The sequence below is a fragment of the Microtus pennsylvanicus genome, chromosome 1, assembly GCF_037038515.1.
Source record: "Microtus pennsylvanicus isolate mMicPen1 chromosome 1, mMicPen1.hap1, whole genome shotgun sequence".
Taxonomy (NCBI): Eukaryota; Metazoa; Chordata; class Mammalia; order Rodentia; family Cricetidae; genus Microtus; species Microtus pennsylvanicus.
In genome coordinates, this window is record NC_134579.1 from 46,037,821 (window position 1) to 46,056,112 (window position 18,292).

The window sequence follows — 18,292 nt, forward strand, 5'->3', positions numbered from 1 at the left end:
TATTCATAAGCAAAATAAACAAATGAAAATGTACAAACTTTAACAGTCTATTGACAATACCCTACTTATTCAAAATGTGAGCCACTCCATGTTTGGGCTCTCCTTTTCCCTAAGTGAAGCAGCTCTGTTCTTAGGGCTCCCTGACTTTACCCTCCTTCATTCTGTTCTTGAAGGTACATGATAGGTTTTTGTGTTGTGCCTTCTCTATAATCGCCCCCATCCCGTCTTTTGTTCATGTCTATTTGAAAGCCCACGCTCTGCAGAGAACTCCCTGCACTGGGCCATCTTTCTTTATGAATGCTCCCCTTTATCACTGGAATTACTTCCTATTATGTTATAACCAGGGGTTTATTGTTTAAATCTCCCACCTCTCCCAACTCACATTCTTGTCTAAAAGTCTCACATCACAGAGTCACACCTGTGGTAAGTACTCTTTTGAAGTGAAAAGTTAATTTGTAATGCAAATAATTACTTCTTTGGTTATCTCATTTTCAAGTGAGTATTTTCACATAGCATATTTTCATAAAGATAAATTGGGGGCAAATGATTTCACACTTTTTCCTTCTCTGTCTCTCCCTCCTTCTCCCTCCCATCTCCTTGCTGTCCTTCTCATCTCTGGTTGTCTCCAGCCTCTCCTGGGACTGGTGAAAAACCCTGGCTTTTTCTCGAGGCTCTGCTTTTCTTAGGTGAGAAACTCTCCGTTCATGTGTCTTAGGGTTTCTATTGGTGCAAGGAAACCTATGACCAGAAGGCAAGTTGGAGAGGAAAGAATGTATTTGGCTTACACTTCCACTTCACTGTTTATCATGGAGGAAAGTCAGGGCAGGAACTGAAACAGGGCAGGAACATGGAGGCAGGAGCTGATGCAGAGGCCATGGAAGGGTGGAGGCTTATTGGCTTGCTCTGCATCGCTTGCTCAGCCTGCTTTCTTATAGAACACAGGACCACCAGGCCGGGGATGGTACCACCAATAATGAGACCATGGTGGCTTAAAACTTCCCTTTGCTGACTGTTCTGTTTCTATTAACTTCAGTTAAAGTCTTCCTTCTGCAGCTGAAAACCTCTAAGAAGTGGATGTCTTTATACCATGGTCTCTGCAGGAGTAAATGAGGACAGTAATTTCTGTTCCATCCTATAAAGTCGTCGGAGCGGGGGAGAATGTGGAAGATAATGTAGATTGCAAAGCATGACTCACATATAAAAGAATATAGTCTCTTTATATTTAATCATAGGTCTGTTTGTTGGAAATATCAAGGGCAGAACTTTTGAGCCTGGAACTGGGAAGAAATGAAAGGCACTCAGGGAAGACAGTGAGCTAGGAACACTGAGTCTTTCCCATCAAGAATTGCCTGTTCCACCCACATGGACGCGAGAGTGCTTTAAAGAGGACAATGCTATTGTACTGTGAGCTGAATTGTTTCTCGTTTGAAAATATGATAAGGATAAAGCTGCTCAGAACAGGGGTAGAGGAGAGTGGGAACAAGAGCAATCCTGCTCAGAATTACCAGGCAGAGGTCAAGTGAGGGAGCAGAGACCCTGTTTCTGTGCCAAATAAGTTCTACATGAAATTCTACACCTAGAGCAGAAGCAGGGGAAGGGGGAAACTTTTACAACTGAGAGGATATTTTACAAATATCCTCAAAAACAGGACCGAGAAGGTGTAAGGTACCAGTCCTTTCTCACTAATGTGGCAAAAGATTCAGGAAAAAGACTTGAAAGAATTAATATTTTCAATCATATAAACAGAAGTGTCGTCAGTAACTCCATCCCACAAATCTCACCATCTCTCTTTCCACTCTTGACCATAGAAAGCGTGTCTTAACTTCTCTCATTAATTATAGTGTGTTCTGGTAAGTTTCTGTGAAAACACAAACCACAGTTACCCGAGAAGAGGGCTCCTCAGTGGGAGGATTTCCGTTCATTGGCCTGACGGCATTTCTATGGCGCATTTTCTTGACTGATGTGGAAGGGTGCAGACCGGTATGGGTTGTGCCAGCCTGGGAAGGTGGACCTGGATTGTGTAAGAATCTTACTGCCTTGAGTTCCTGCCCTGGTTTCCTTCGATGATGGACTATAAGCTGCAAACCCTTTCTCCTCCGGGGGCTTCTGGTTGTGACGTTTATCAAAGCAAACTAGTAGATTGTAGGACCTTTCAAACTGCTATTCTGTTGCTTATGCAGCCATAACCTCAACTGAACTTCCAAGGAAGAGATAAAGAACCAAGAAAATTGAAGTGTCCAATGGCAGAAATGCTACTTTCTGCAAGCCTGAATGTGACCTATGTTATTAAAAAAAATTAGCCTTTCTAGAAGATTTATTTTTAATTTATTTTTTTTATTTTTTTAAATTTTTTTATTGAGAAAAGGAAGAAAAAAAAACAAGTTTCCACCTCCTCCCAGCCTCCCATTTCCCTCCCCCTCCTCCCACCCTTCTCCCCCTCCTCCCACCCTTCTCCCCCTCCCCTCACTCCTCTCCCCCTCCCTCTCCAGTCCAAAGAGCAGTCAGGGTTCCCTGCCCTGTGGTAAGTCCTAGGTCCTCCCCCCTCCGTCCATATCTAGGAAGGTGAACATCCAAACTGGCTAGGCTCCCACAAAGCCAGCACATTATGTAGGATCAAAACCCCGTTGTCATTGTCCTTGGCTTCGCATCAGCCCTCATTGTTCGCCATGTTCAGAGAGTCCAGTTTTAACCCATGCTTTTTCAGTCACAGTCCAGCTGGCCTTGGTGAGCTCCCAGTAGATCAGCTCCACTGTCTCAGTGGGTGGGTGCACCCCTCGTGGTCCCGACTTCTTTGCTCTTGTTCTCCCTCCTTCTGCTCCTCATTGGGACCTTGGGAGCTCAGTCCAGTGCTCCAGTGTGGGTCTCTGTCTCTATCTCCATCCATCACCAGATGAAGGTTCTATGATGATATGCAAGATATTCGTCAGTATTGCTCTAGGATAGGGTCATTTCAGGTTCCCTATCCTCAGCTGCCCAATAGTTACCCTCTTGCCTATGGGAAGTAGACAAAATTGCCGGAGAGAAAATTGGGATCTTGGGGGTGGGGTGGGATGAGGGTAAGGGGAGATGGGGAGAGAAAAGGGAGAAGGGGAGGATGGGGGGAACTTGGGGAAAAAGGAGGATTGGGATAAAGGAAGGTTGGATAGGGGAGCATGGAAGCACAATTCTTAGTTAAGGGAGCCACCTTAGGGTTGGCAAGAGACTTGAACCTAGAGTGGCTCCCAGGAGCCCAAGCCGAGGTCCCCAGTTAGAAGATTTTTTTTCATGTTGAAAATATATCAAACACTCAGAATACTTTAAAATAATATAACTGTGTAACAGCTTTATCAAACATTGACATTTTCTCATACTCATTTCAAATCATGTACAAGAATGAAATATACATTTCCTTATATGTATTTCCATATATATATATGTGTATATATATATATACATATATATATATATATATATATATATATATATATATATATTCCACAAAGGCCCTCCTTGTGTCATTTTCCTCCTCTATGCCCGGAAGGAATCAGCTGCTGGTATTCAGTGTTTAGCATTTTCCTCTGCAATGCTTTGTTACATTTGCATGTGGCTACACAGCACTGGAGTACAGGCTGTCAAAATGTTCATTAAACACTATTCTCTGATACTTTCTTTCCTACAGAAACTGAAGTTTGTAGATTTAGTTCATTCATTCGTTCTAATTGCTGTGTAAACATACCATTCTCCTGCCGATAATCATTTACTTTGCTCTCAAATCTTTATGCTGTAAGAAGATGGAGCAGCAAATACTTTCATGCGTGTACCCTTGAGCATGTCTATTAAATTTTCTCTTCAACATCAACCTCCAAGAGAAATCACTGGCAGTGACACTTGCACATCTTCCTCTACATCAAATGTTATCAAATTGTTTTCCAAAACAGTTGTATGCATTTGTTTTCCCATCCCTAGTTTACGGAAGTTCCTTCTTACGTTCATTTTCGGTTCCTTTGAGCTATTCACTACTGACAGCTGGTCCCCAACTAACAAAAATTCTAGTTATGATTTCCCAGCTTCACAACAGAGTGAACCCAGTGTGTCTTCAGTAGAAACCGTACTTTGTATGTTGATCTTTACCTGGTCTAGCACTATGCAATACACAGCACAGCACTCTCTTGAGGTGCTGGTAGCAGCAAGAAGCCATGCATCTAGGATCCATACTACTGAGAGAGCATGCAACCAGTGTACTTCGGTGTACTGCATTATTAAGCCATGATGTTTGTATATGGAATGTATTTTCAGTCTACAGTATTTTCATCTTCACAATGGGTTGACTGGAATATAAAATAATATGATATTCCTCATAGTAAGTTGAGGAATATCAGTCTTAATTTTGCTGGTCTAATGGGTATTATTTTTCCTCAACTCTTTATAATTTTATAGCCATTGCTGTATTATGATCTTTTCCAATGCCTATTTCTTGAATGTAAAGATGTGATTGATTTTTATATTGATGTTGTATCCAGCAGCATTGAAGGTCTCTAATGAAGGAGGCCTGTGGTTGCTAGATTTTCTTAAATTTCCTGTGTACTCAAATATGTTGACTGAAAACAAGATTTGTTTTGGAACTTTTAATTTTTCTAACTTCTATTCTTTTTTCATCTTACCGAATTGTCTAGAATGTTCAATAGATGATAGATAGTATGAAATAGCATTGTAGTTTAATAAAAATTCATCATCATGGAAAAGTTGGGGGAGGAAAGGGAAGGGAAAAAGGATGTAAACTCAAAAAATTCATCATTAATTTTCTGATTTTTTGGTAGATACATCCTCTCAGCAATTTAGAATATTACCTTCTATACACAGATTTTATGAGCTTTATTTCTGTTTATTTTTCTAAAATAAAATCCAACATCTGTATCTTTAACATTCCCCCAAATATCAGCATGGCTGACTTCTTCCCTTCCTTTCCCTCCTTTATTCAAATGTTATATATGATATGTGCAAGTTTTATATATAAAACAGCAGCTTTCTATACCTGAAACGTACTCTGCAAATTCCTTTTTCTTAAATGAATGATTATGATAATGTTTGAATGTTTATCAAAAGTGCCTTTTCTGGATCTAAATTAATCACTTTCCCTTCTTATTGGTTGTGTGAATTTTCCAATAGGAAATAATTTTGTATTTTTGAAGCAATTAATATTTTACTCTTGACTGGTAATAAAGAAAGAGAAATGAGGAAGAGAGGGAGAGAGGGACAGGGAGAGAGGGAGGGAGGGAGGGAGGGAGGGAGGGAGGGAGGGAGGGAAGGAGGGAGGGAGGAAACTTCCTCGGAGAAAACTAAATTTCCATTTGCAAGTGGTTATCAGTTGGAGCTAGCGTCTGTGTTAGAGACAGGAACATGTGTCCATTTGTCCTCCTGACTCAAGGACCCCATCCGGGGCTCACCCATGCTGGCCTGGGCTTGTGGCCGCGGTCTCTGTGAGTTCACACGTGCAGGAGTCCCGCTGTGGTTAGAAGCCTTTGTTTCTTTGGTGTTCTCCATTCCCTCTGGCTCTTACTCCTCTCTGCCTTCTCTTCTGAGCTCTGAGGGGAAATATTTGATGGAGACATCCCATTTAGGGCTGAGTGGTCTGAGGGCTTTCACTCTTCGTATGTTGTCTGACTGCAGGTCTCTGTATTTGTTCCCAACTGCTGCAGGAGGAAGCTTCTCGGATGATGGCTGAGCAAGGCACTGCTCTCTGAGTATAGCAGACTTTTGTTAGGCCCTCCTAGCAATCCATTATTATTTTATTATAATTAATACTATAATTATTATTATACATTTATTGCTACATTCCTTTGGTAGAACAGTAGTATTTGTTTTTTGTTTTTCCATTGGCTATCTAGTCTCAAGTTCTTAGTCACCCAAGCACAGGTAGGTATGGACTCTATCTCAAGAAATGGTCAACTCAGATGCTGGTTTGATTACTCCCTCAAGATCTGCACCACCATTCCACTAGCATATTGTGCAGGCAGAGCACACGGCAGGGTGGTAGCTGTGTAGGTGTCTACATTCTCCTTCAGTAGGGTGCAGAGTACCTTCCAGCACCAAGAGCGGAGCCAGTAGGGGTACAGGCTCTGTGAAGGCACATGCTTGACTTCTCCATAATCAATGAGTTGTGTGGTTGTGGTCTTTGGCAATAGGACTCTGCTGTCAGTTTATGGGGAACAACTTATAGCCTTAGCAATTGCCTGGGTTCTTTGAGGATTCCCATGAGACCCCTTTAGCCAACGACTCAATTAAATGTAACCCATTCCTCGTTCTGAAACTTCATTTGCTGTTGAAAGATGTTCAGTGGGGGCTTTGTCTCCCTTGCCCCGTTATTTGGGGATCTCACTTAGACCATTTTCATATATTGTATATAATTAGGAAGCATATATAGGCTTCCATATGGCCCAAAATGGCCCTTAATTTTAGCTGTCCCTCTCTATATTCCCTCCCTTCTCCCCTCTTCCCTCTCCCTTGCCATTTGATCCTCCCACTCCAGTCCCATCCCATCCATCCATGACTATCTACTTTATTTCCCTTTCTGGGGAGATCTGTACCCTCCTGCCTAGTTCTGTACACCCATCCACTGTGGTCTACAGATTGTGGCTTCCTTACTTCTGACTTAACAGCTAACATCCACATATAGGCAAATACACACCATGTTTGTCTTTCTAGGTCTGAGTTACATCACCCAGGATGATTTTTTTCTAGTTCTATCTCTTTACCTGCTAATCTCAAGATTTCATTTTTTGAAAAGAGTAATAAATATTACCCTGTGTAAAAATGTACCACATTTACTTTATCTATTCATCCATTAGCAGACACTAGGTTGTTTCCAGCTTCTGGCTATTATGAAAATAGCAGCAATGAACATTTAGAATCTATAGTAGGATAAAGTGTCCTTTGTGTGTATGCCTGAGTGATACAACCAAACCTTGAGGTAAATCGATTCCCATCTTCTAGGGAACTACCACACTGGTTTCCATAGCGGCTGTATGAGTTACACTCCCACCAACAATGGATGGGTGTTCCCTTATTCCACATCCTCACCAGCATGAGCTGTCATTTGTTTTACTGATCATGGCCATCTGACAGGTAAAAGATGAAATCTCAAATTAGATTTGCCTTGCATATCCCTGATGGCTAAGGATGTTGAAGATTTCTTTGTTTCTTAATCATTTGGGTTTCCTCTAGTAACAGCTCTCTGTTTAGATCTGTACCTCATTTTTAATTGGACTACTTGTTTTCTTGATATCTATATTTTAGTTCTGTATATATTTTGAATATTAACCCTCTGTCAGATTTGTAGTTGGTAAAAATCTTTTCCCATTCTTTAGTCAGTCACTTTGTCCAAATGATGGTATTCTTTGCCATGAAACTTTCCTATCTCATGAGGTCCTATTTATTAAGTGGTGATCTTAGTGCCTGTGCTAATGGTGTTTTGTTCAGAAAGGCTTCTTCTGCACCCACCAAGTTCAAGGCTATTTCACACTTTCTCTTCTAACAAGTTTAATGTGCCTGATCTTAGGCTGATGTCTTTGATCCATTTGGAGTTGAATTTTATGAATGGTGGTAGGTATGATATATTTGGTTTCTTTTTAACATGCAACCATTCAGTTTGGCCAGCATTATTTGTTAAAAATGCTGTCGTTTTTCCAGTATGTTTTCTGGCTTCTTTATTAAGAACCAGGTTTTTGGGAGTGGGGGGTACAGAGGCGGCAGCTGAGGCAGGAGGCGGTGTGGGAGGCGAGAAGCTCCCACGTGGACCAATCCCTGCTTCCCAGGCCGCGACCCTGCTCCTGCAGCGCCCTGAGAAGAGGCCGGCTGGATGGGCCGCTGAGCCCGAGTAGGGGACCGCGTGGAGCCCCCTGGAGCTGAGATCAGGATGTTCTGCTTCATGAGGGACGTGGAGCCTGAACATCCCATGTTCCTGATGGACCCCTTCACCATTCACCGCCAGCACACGAGCCGCATGTTGTCAGGTGGCTTTGGCTATAGCCCCTCTCTTAGCATCACAGATGGTAGCATGCCAGCAACCAGGCCCGCCAGCCGCAGGATGCAGCCTGGGGCTGTCTCTCCTTTTGGGATGCTGGGAATGTCTGGTGGCTTCATGGACATGTTTGGGATGATGAACAACATGATTGGGAACATGGAACACATGGCCGCGGGAGGCAACTGCCAGACCTTTTCTTCCTCCACCATCATCTCCTACTCCAACACTGGGGACAGAGCCCCAAAAGTTTTTCAGGAGACATCTGAGATGCGCTCTGCTCCAGGCGGGATCCAGGAGACAAGGAGGACTGTCCCGGAGTCTAGACAGTGGTCTAGAACAGATGTCCATTGGCCATCACATTCAGGACAGGGCTCACATCCTCCAGCGCTCCCAAAATCACCGCACAGGGGACCAGGAAGAACCGCAGGACTACATCAACCTGGATGAAAGTGAGGCCGCGGCCTTTGATGATGAATGGCGAAGGGAGACATCCCAAATCAGGCAGCAGCGTCCTCTGAAGTTTCGATGGCATGAGGTATCTGCGGGTGGAGGACGAAGGGGCGAGGGGCCTCCCTGCCTGGCTATCCAGGGACCCGAGGACTCCCCCTCCCGACAGTCCCACCGCTATGACTGGTGAAGGCCCCAGGCTCTCAGTCTCTCTTGTACAGGCTGAGAGGCTGAGAGATCATCCCGTGAAATAACGTTGTCCTTCCCAACTTCATCCCAATTTAATATTAAATTAACAGGCAAGCTGGCCCCTACCTCTCCCTGGGGGTCTCAGGGAGAACCTTTTACTGCCCCAACCTCCTTTTTCCGTCTTTTCTCCCCTCACCATGGTGACCCCACCCATCTTGACTCCACTAACTTGAGTTTTCATTTTACTGCAACATCTCATCTTCCTTGAGCCCCTGCCACACATTGAAGGTTTTGGGGTGCAAGCTCTGGTTTAGGGATCACCATCCCTCGGCTCCCCTGGACCCTTGCCCACCTCTTCTTCAGAGCCCCACTGCAGATGCCATCATCCTGTGAGGGCTGTGGAGGGAGCAGACTATTCTCAACTCTTCAGTCCCTTCTCCCACCCCACATCAGAAAAAGACACTTTTCTGTACCTTCTCCGTCTTAATAAAATAAATGATTTGTGCAACTTGTAACTAGGTGTTTATGGAATAAAGGAGAATGAAAAAATAAAAAAAAGAACCAGGTGTTCATAGGTGTGTGGATTTATGTCTAAATCTTCAGTTTGAGTCCATTGATCAACCTGTCTGTCTTTGTGCCAATACTATGCTGTTTTTAGTACTGTAATTCTGTGAAATAAGGGCTGGTGAGGCCTCTAGCAGTTCTTTGGTTTTTCATGACTGTTTAGCAATCCTGAGTTTTGTGTGTGTGTGTGTGTGTGTGTGTGTGTGTGTGTGTGTTTTCATATGAAGCTGAATGTTGTCATTTCAAGATTTGTGAAGAACTGTGCTGGAATTTTGATGGAGATTACACTGAATCTGTAGATTGCTTTTGCTTGGGTAGCCATTTTTACTAAATTAATGCTGGCAATCCATGCACATGGCATGGGAGAGCTTTTCATCTTCTGAAACTTGGACATGATGTATCTTCGATTTCTTTCGTCAGTATCTTAAAGCTTGTTTTTTGTTGTTGTTTTTTATCATACAAGTTGTTCATTTTCTTGGTTAGAGTTAATCCAAGATATTTTTTACATTTTTGGGGGTGATTGTAAAAACCACAGCTAACATTGACTTGCCTGGAGCAGACGTGGCTGGATCCATAAATTGGTGAACACCCTCAAGTGATAATTTTAACAATGGAGGCTGAAAAATGGGCTAGTGTGAATGTGAGAGTATCTTAGGGTCGGTCCCTTGGGGTTGGGGGCAAAAGAACCAGGAAAGTGTCCCTCTATCAGAGGGAGGGAAAATATAACCATCTTACCAAATTCAAAGTGTTCTCCACTGCAAAGACCTGCATTGGAAAAACTACCTCATGCTCCCCCCTTGGGGGAAGGACTTTTACCCAGATCCAATTTTGTATCCCTCTTCTGTCTGATCTAATAACAAGTGCAGGTAGAAGCCAAGAAACACTTGGGAAAGTAATGATTCAGAAACAGCCACACTGAAAGGCTGAGATTTCACGATAATACTATAGAACCCCTACACACACACACACACACACACACACACGCACACACACACACGCACACACACACACACACACGCACACACACACACACACGCACACACACACGCACGCACGCGCGCACACACACACACGCATGCACACACACACGCACACACACACACGCACGCACACACACACGCACACACACACGCACACACGCATGCACACGCACACGCACGCGCACACACACACGCACGCACACACACACACGCACACACACACGCACACACACGCACACACACACACACACACACACACACACCACTTCAGCAGGGCTCCAGGAAAATTATTGTGGATTATAGTAGAAGGACGCAGACTCCACTCAAAAAGAAAATTTTAAGAAAATCCAAAACACTGCTAGCACTGCAGGAATTTGAAGACTCCAAGGACCAGGGCTAGGGCTCAACTATCGGATTAGGACACAATTTCACAATAAACACAAGATACATCATGTCCAAGTTTCAACAAAGGTCATAAAACACACGAAAGCACAAGAGAAAAGAAACAGTCTAAAGTGGCAAAGGAAAGAGAATATGGGTTCTGGAAAAAGCGCATAATACTCAAGAATAGATGCAACGTGTAATAAGAGGCAAAATGAAAGGACCATGCTGGAGCTAAAAAGTGCCGAGCAGAAATGAAGAACGCCTTTGTAATGGGTTCATCATGGGCTGGACACAGCCAGGGAAAGAGTCATGGAAGGGAAAGAAGATGTCAGTAAAGCATCCAAGCTGTAATACAAAGAGAAAAGGAACAATTTAGGGGGAAATGGAGGGGCTAGAAAGATGGCTCAGTGGTTAAGAGTGCTTGCTGCTCTTGTAGAGGACCTTGGTTCAGTTCTGAGCACCAGCATGGAGGTTCCCAACCATCTATATAACTCTGGTTCCATGTGATAAGACAAGCTCTTTTGGCCTCCATGGACGCGAGGCAGGAACAGGGTACACACACACTCATACATAAAATAAAAGAAAGCAGAACAGAATAACCAAAAAGTGCAGGACAAAAATCTTGTTTTTTTTTTTAAGCTGTAACTGTGAAAGACTGGGATAAAAAAGGAAAGGGGAAAGAAAATGGAGTAGAAATATTTGAAGTAATAATGACCAAGATTTTTTCCAAAGTAACCATAATAACTAAGCCAGAGATCCAGAAAGTTCAAAGAAAACCAACCATCCTAATTATCTGTATCTAGAAATACATTAATTAATTCTACAAATAAACATATATAAAATACCAAAAATATCATTTGGAGGCATATCATTCAAACTAAAGGAAATCAAAGAACTAGGAAAGGTAAGGGGAGCCCTCCATATAGAAGACAATGACATGTCTGAATTAAATCAAACTTCTCATCAGGAGCCGCCCAAACAAGAAGAAAAAAAGTGAAATATTGAAATCGCTGAAGTAAATACCTACTCGCCCTTACCTGAATTAAATATTCATGATAACAAGCAACCCTTAAAAATCAGAAGCAGAATGAAATGAATGAGTCTTGTGAATAGAGTTGATGGCTTAATCACACAGCAAGAAATCATTTCAAGTGATATTAAAAACACAGTAATTTCCACATCATCTCTGGGATGTGCACATCTCCCAAAGCCGACGGATTATAAAGAACCTCTAAACTGTTATGAGATACTGCACTGGTACTCACAAAATTCGCTTTGTTATTGGAACGCTACCACATATGTCTTCCTGCTTGGGAGAAAGAAAACAAGCAATGATGCTGATGTCATTAGGAAGAAAGGTTTTCAGTTAAAAATAAGACACAAGTGTGAAACCAAAAAAGCCATTAAAAAATATCCTTCCCTCTAAACTCTATTTTGAATTTACAATGTATTTTCTTTTCTCGGGATGTGCAATTTTTTTGTCCTGCTCACTAAAAGAAAAAAAGAAAAAAAAAACAAAAGAAAGAAAAGGGAAAGATCTGGAAGCAACATCAGTAAATACAGTAATAAGCACTCTTAGAACTAAGCGTGCCATCTCTAAAAGACATTCCTCAATTTAAAATAAATGAGAAGCTCTTAGGGAAATGGTTGGTTCCAGATTGCAGACAGAGATATAAAATATGACCCTGGAACATAGTATTCTGGAAAGAAAGCAACAACAAAAACCATGGGAATATATCAAAGGGGCTCAGAATTCAGCAATGGGATTCACAACTGGGCAAAGTTGGACAATATGAGGATCACAAAAGGTAAACATAATAGTTTTAAAATGGTAAGTAGGGGCCTGGAGAGATGGCTCAATCGTCGTCAAGAATATTTACTGCTCTTGCAGAAGATCCAAGTTCAGTTCCCATCACCCATGGCATATAATAGTGGCCAGTAATTCCAGTTCCATGGGATCTGATGCCCTCCTCTGGTCTCCATAGGTACTACACCTACATACACCCCCCCATACATGTAATTTAAAATAACATAAAAAAACCCTAAAGATGCAAAATAGCTTAAAATACTTAAAATGCAACGTACAAACTCGGTTACTTTTAGAGGATGCTAAGGAATCAATTTATTCCTTGGAAAACTGGGAAATATAAGAATCAAGGATCCATCCTGTACAAGTTGAACCTCAGTATTCAAAGATCGTTGACAAGGAAATGCTTTTTTCTTCCTTCAGAAATATCTCTACTAAAAATTCAAAAGGAAGAATGTTTTATCACCCAGAAGACCCACCAGAGCCATCTAAAACTGAAGTAACAGGACATTGGAGACAGTGGCTTGAACATTGCTTTTTCACACTTCTGAGAGTTAGGGGGGCCAAGATCAAGATCAGGAAGTCTGCAAACCCCGCGGTTGATGAGCGCACCTCACTGTTCTGCAGAGGGTCCCTGCACTAGTTAGTTCTGCTCTACTTATTCGTGCACATGAATGCCTTGCAAGAATGTATGGATGGGCACCTCATTCATGGCTGGCGCCCACAGAGGTTAAAAAAGAGCACTAGATCCTCCGGAACTAGGCTTATAAATGAGCCATTGAGAGGGTGCTGGGAACGGAACCGGAGCCTCACAGGGCGACCCGTGCCCTTCACTGCCAGCCTCCTCTCTAGCCCCGCTTACTTTTCTTCTTACTGTGATGAAATACTCAACAAAAGCAACCTGGGAAAAAAAATGGCAACTTTTATTTTTAGGAAGGAAGGGCTTCTTTTGACTCAAATCCAAAAGCACAGTCCAGCCCAGTGAGGAAATCATGAGAGCAGGAACTTACGACAGCTGGAGACATTGTATCCAAAGTCAGGAAGTTGCTAGAGACGAATGCTTTACTTCGCTCTCTTTTTCATTCAGTGAAGAGTCTGGACCATGCCATGGAATGGTGCTGTACACATTCAGCGTTTTCTTTCTGCCTCAACTAACACTACTGAGAAACCGTCTCACAGACATACCTAGGGAGAAGCTTGTTTCCATGGTGACTATCATCAGGTTGACAATCAAGATTAAACATTGCAGCCACCTTCTTGCAAGACCCTCCTAAGACAGAGAGCAAGTAGCCAGCACTGCGTGCTCTCATAAACACATCCGTTCCATCAGGAGGGCGCCTCCCACACAAACTCACCGATACCCACTCACCCTCTGAAGGTCCCACCCCTCAGTACCTCAGTATTGGTGTTAGAGTTTCCTTTTGATTCCCACGATCACTGCTGCTGAACCCTTTTTCTTTCTAACGACCCCTTCTTATCTCCATGCTTTTTGTTTGCTTGTGGTCTGTTTAGCTTATTAAAGGTTGTTTGCCTGACTATAAGTGGGAGTTAGTTACCTGAGTGTGGATAGCTTGTCAATAGGTATGCTACCGAGGGAAATGATCAACGCCCATTAAGTTCCAATAGCACCCCAGGGAATAGAACGTCATGAGCCCCTCCCCTGCCAATGAGAGAATGTTGGTGTGTGAGCAGCTGTGAGCTCGCGAGTACAACAGCCATCTCATGTCCAGAAGACAGAAGACAGCATTTCACACCAGCCCTCCCATCTTCTGGCTCTTTCTTGTTGTATTTTCTTCTCTCCCTCCTTCACAATGTTCCCTGAGGCTATATAGGTGTCCAGTATAGAGACGCACGCTCGGTTAGTTATACTCATCACTTCGACCAATTATGAGTCTCTGCAGTAACCATGGCCCACTACAAACCAAAGAAGAAGCTTCTCTAACCAAGGCTGAGAGCAGTACTAGTACATGGGGATAAGCATAAATATTTAGAAAGCAGTTTGAAAACATGTCCATTTAGTAAAAACAAACAAACAACAACAAAAAAAAAAAGCAAAACAAAAAAACAGTTCTTAGCTTCCCCTGGGGCCTATGACCTCCCTAGTCAATTGCTTTTGGCTGGTGTGCAGTAGCAGGCATGAATTCCCACCTGTGGAATGGGCCTCACATCTGCTCAGAAAGCAGTTAGTTACAGCCATAACAGTCATACCAGCATTGCACCAGAAGCCATAGCTTGCCTTGCAGGTTGGTAGTGTAGTTTCCAGAGCTCCCAGCTGGGTACGACTGTTATGATGTCTCTCTCCGTTACTATGGAAACTAGCCAGCAACGGGGAGGCTTGCACTCCGTTCCTGCTCGATTTCTCTATATCCTGCAATGGAAGCACGTGGTGTCTTTAGCAGTAACTTCTGATGGGCAATCACAAGCAACGACAACTAGGTTGATGTGTGATAAAATGGGTTTTTTTTTAATCGCCACTTAGCTGATATTAAAAGCAAAAACCTTGATATTGTTACCTTTGAATTTTACCCATTCTGAAAATATGGGGCATAGTAAGAGGTAAATGTTTGCGGAATAAGTCAGCAAGTGTTATTGAGAAAGTTAACAGCATCAAATGACAGCTTTAAAAAAATCATTCTTGTCTCCAAATGGACACTCTAAACATGGCTTCTTAGCTAGTATGTTTTCCTTGCCTTAAAAAATCACACCAAAACAAAACAAAACAAAACACACAACCAAAAACAATAAATTAGGGGCTAGAGACATGGCTCAGTGGTTAAGAGCACTGGCCCACTCTTCCAGAGGATCCTGGTTCAGTTCCCAGCACCAACATGATGCTCACAATTATTTGCAACGCCGGTTCTGGCAGATATTATTCCTTCCTTCTCCTGACTTCTACAGGTCCAGACAAACATATGGTGCACAGGCATATATGCAGGCAAAACACCCATACACATAAAAAATTTAAATAAATTATATTACAGTTACTCTAATCTATGCCTGAGTCTCTGAAAATTTTATTCACAGTACTAATTAGCTCAATCCTCCTTAGACATTTTTAGAAATTGTTTTGTTTGGTGTTTGGAATTGAATTCAAGGCTTTGTCATTGTTATGTATGTACCCTATTACTGAGCTAAAACTTCCAGTCTGAGATAGATTATCAGTCTGTCTGTCTGTCTATCATCTATCATCTATCTATCTATCTATCTATCTATCTATCTATCTATCTATCTATCTATCTAATCCTTCCATCTGTATCCACGTGCATTCCACAATGCATTTGCAGAGGTCAGAGGACATCTTTCGGGTGTCTGTTTTCACCCTCTGCCTTGCTGAGGCAGGGTCTCTTCTTACTTCCACAGTGCAGCACACTGGCTACTTGGCCTAGGAGCTTCTAAGCGGTTCTCTCGTCTTTGCCTGCCATCTCACAGTAGAAGCGTTGGGACTGTAGGTGAGCACCGTGGCCTCTGGCTTGTTAACATAGGTTCTGTGGATTAAACTCGGGTCTTGAGGGGTAGGCAGCAAGTGTTTTTATGCAATGATCTGTCTCCCTGGTCCTAGATATATTTTAAAGATTTTTATTGGCACATATTAATTACGTGTGACAAATACTTTCATTAGGACAGTTTTGCATATAAAATGTGTTTTGATCCTGTTTGATTCTCTCCCTTACACTCCCTTGTCCCCTGTTGGTCCCATTTAGTCCATCTTTCCCCCCAATAGCTGTCTCTTCTATGGTCATGTCTTTAACATGCCTACAGTGCCGGTCTTTCCATTCCCTGACAATGACTAGCTAGAGATAGCTAAACCACACTAAGAGAAACGTTCAGATTGTCTTTATCTATAAGCCGGAGTCTAGACATGTCATTATGATCTGCTAGGTCAGATGAGTGGATCGAAGCTCTCTAACTCTAGGCAAAACACGCAGGGTTTTAGAGGTCCGTATGGTCTGTAAGTCCTAGAAAGGCGAATGTGTTCTGTACAGTTTTTGTCATTTAGTCCCGAGTGTCTGGACAATGCCTGACACTTTGTTGGACATCATCACGGCCTGAATATGAAAATGCCATCCCTACCCCCATCGGGCTCAGATGTTTGAATCCTCAGTCACCAGCTGGGTGGTGCTATTTTGGGAGGTCGTGGAAATTCTTGGAGGGTGGGCCAGTTGAGAGTCACTGGATGCTGGCCTTTGAAGAAAACACTTGGCTCCTGGTTCCTGCCTAGCACTCTGAACCTACATCACAAGATCCTGCTGCACGATATCCTGCCTCTTAACACTCTTGGAAACGCGAAACCAAGTGACCAGGAATGGAATCCCTCTGAAATCTTAAACCCCCCCCCCAAAAATATCTCTTTGCCTTTACATTGTCTACAGGTCTTTTGGTCACAGTGATGCAAAAGCTAATACAGACATGACAGAGTTTCTCATGACTGGGCAAATGAAAGAATGAGGATTACAAGGGGTGTATGAATACGCAGTAAACCTGTGCAAAGGTAGTGGGACCTCCCTGATCAAAATGTTGGTTTTTATGACTGATTAACGGGGGCAAATTCAAAATATCACCAAGACTCTATGAAAGATTTTTTTAAAAAAAGATTCATCTGATGGGATCTAATGTTATTCCTTCCTGTCTCCTGAGAAGAGCCAGAAACTCACCGAAAGTATGAAGAAATCATAAGAGGGGGAGGGACTGAGCCAGGGAAGAGTTCATAAGTCGCATAATGCACGGGAAAGGGATTGGTCGCCATGGTCTTCGTAGGGTAAACTTTGAGGGACATGTCAAATCCCATGATGACTATAGCCTTAATCTGAGACTTCCTAAATTGTGTCTACAACAGAACAGTCCCTGCATTTAAAAATCAGTGTTCCCCGGGGCTTCGGATAGGCTACGGAACTGCTACAGCGGCACCAGGGGCGCATGGGAGCCACCTAGTGCGTGACAAAGGAGTTTTGGTTTAAAGAGCTGAGATGCACGGGGACAGAAGAGATGGGATGTGCAGAGGGGCTGAGGCAGAGATGGAAACCCTGGGCGCTTCTTCTGCCCTGTCTCTCATTTCCTGCTGGACCTTGGGTCGGTCACCCTCTGGGCCTGATTCTGCCTCATTTAGGAGGAGATAGTGTTTGATGGTCGGTAACATTTCTTCCGCCTCTAAGAGCACATTCTGTTTGTCGCCAAAGAAGCCTTATTCTGATGAGGAAAACTACCCCTTTTCCCCCTTTCTACAATCTAAATCTCCCCTTGCCTTTCATTTATATGTAAATACACGAGCTTTTGACCAAAATAAAATTATCATCTCTGGGTCATTATTAAAATGCAGTGCAGGTTTCTGAGGCTAAATAGGGACGAGGGGACAGTTAATAAACCACCCTGACCTCGTCACTGCCTCTGGCCTCTGTTCTCTAGAGAGTGCATGCTCTGTCTGCATACAAACACACAGTTTAGGGATGCCAAGGAGTGAAACAGGGAAAATCTGAGCTTCTGCATTATGGTGTTGAGTGCAAATTCTGAGTTCCGTTTTGTATCCTGGAGCAAGTCACTACAACTCTGTAAGCCTCAGCTCCTCTTCCATGTATTGGAAAAGATACTCTTGATCTGGAGCCGTGATTCTCAACCTGGCTAACGCTGGGACCCTTTCATCCAGTTCTGCATGTGTGGCAAGCCCCAACCATAAAATTATTTTTGTTACTACTTCGCAACTGCAGTATGATACTGTTATGAACTGTAAATATCTGTTTTTCCACGGTCTCAGGCAACTTCTGTGAAAGGTTGGTTTGACTCCCGCCCCCCAAGAGGTCACGGCCCACAGGTTGAGAATCACTGCTCTAGATGGTTACCATGACTAATAAAGATAGTGTGTTAATGTTTGGGAAGTAGTGAAGCAGGTTTAATGAAAGGGAAATGTGGCGAGCAATGAGTTAAGAATGG

General features: G+C 43.0%; 1 pseudogene; it reads left to right on the forward strand.

Moving 5' to 3' along the window:
* The first annotated feature begins 7,715 nt into the window (after positions 1-7,715).
* On the forward strand, positions 7,716-9,196 carry LOC142844502 (myeloid leukemia factor 2 pseudogene; annotated as a pseudogene).
* Positions 9,197-18,292: the final 9,096 nt, after the last annotated feature.